Raw genomic sequence first — 1428 nt, forward strand, 5'->3', positions numbered from 1 at the left:
GGTTTTTTGAGGTCCTACCATGCTGTGGCAAGAGCATTGTTGAGCAGGTGGGCTGTGGTTTTGGGAGGGGAGAGCAAATGGGACAGGCTGCCTGCCTCAGGTCCAGGGTGGATAGAATCCTCTTCCTGCCCCAGGTTCAGGGTAGATAGAATCCTCTCCCTGCCCCAGGCCCAAGGTGGATAGCTTCCTCTCTCTCCCCCAGGTCCAGAGTGGATAACTTCCTCTCCCCACCCCAGTAGCATCGTCTCCCTGCCCCAGGTCCCAGGTGGATAGCATCCTTTCCCAGCTCCACATCCAAAATGGATAGCATCCTTTCCCTGCCCCACGTCTGGTGTGGATAGCATCCTCTTCATGCCTCAGGTCTGAGGTGGATAACATCCTCTCCCAGCCCTGAGTCTAGGGTGGATAGCATCCTCTCCCTGCCCCGTGTCAGGGGCAGAGAGCATTCTCTCCCTTCCCATTCAGAGCCCTGAGGTCATCTCAACAGTCCAGAGGTGTTCCCAGCAGAGTCCCTTGGACCTGGTCTGCTTGTTGGGAGATAGCTGCAGTAGACATGGACTGGACATGAACCATCTTGAGTGCAAATCAGTGGCTCCAAGCCCCTCTATAAGCCCCAATTTGGATTTAGGACCAATTTAGGATCTCCAGAATACTCAGGCGTCTTTCTGTGCCTGGTGCAGGTTGCACAGCTTTGCATCAGGATTAGCACACTGGGAGGTGACAGGAGCAATGTGAGGTGGACACCAACATCCTGTGCCTTATACAGGTCTCTTGGAGCAAACCTCTGTGAGCTTGGACATGCCCTAAGCCTCGGCAGCAGCACCTGAGGTGTCAGTGCTGCCTGTGTGGAGGGAGATCTCCCTGGGGAAGAGGGGAGGGGAATCTCATCCACAGGAGACCAGGAACAGAAAGAAACTCATTGGAATGCCATGAAGTATTTGCCCTGTCCATATTTCAGACCTTGTTAGCGAAAAATAGCTGAGGTGTTCTCTATAAGAGAACTTGGTGCAGAATTATCCCCAGATGATTCCCTGCAGGCACAGACAAACGTGGGGCTCTGGGCCCAGTTTATTCCCATGGCAAATGCCACTGTCAGGCACAAAGCCATATGTGTGGCACAAGCCCTGCCAGGACAAGGTGTCCTCCTGGAGCACAAGGTATCCCTGCCTGGGGGTTATGACAGGAGAGACTCATTCCTCTGTGAGCTCATTTCCACTTGCTTTTATGGCACTAATTCCAAAAGAGGTTAAAATCCATTGGAAAAGCTGGGAATCCATTTGCAGAAGGGGCAGATTTTGGCCACAGAAGGAGGAATAGGGAATAATCCTGTGCCCCCTGAGTTGCTCAGGTCTAATTTTGGTGACTCCAGTGGTGTTACTCTGGATTTACACCATCAGAATGGAGAACAAAATCTGGCCCTAAATATAG

General features: G+C 52.3%; 1 protein-coding gene across 1 annotated transcript in view; it reads left to right on the forward strand.

Annotated features, from left to right (window-relative positions):
* LOC103798998 (protein Smaug homolog 1-like) overlaps positions 1-1428 on the forward strand; it is a gene marked incomplete at both ends in the record, with an annotated part of 93385 nt that overhangs the window by 86625 nt on the left and 5332 nt on the right.

The sequence above is a fragment of the Acanthisitta chloris genome, unplaced genomic scaffold (assembly GCF_000695815.1).
Source record: "Acanthisitta chloris isolate BGI_N310 unplaced genomic scaffold, ASM69581v1 scaffold6760, whole genome shotgun sequence".
NCBI lineage: Eukaryota > Metazoa > Chordata > Aves > Passeriformes > Acanthisittidae > Acanthisitta > Acanthisitta chloris.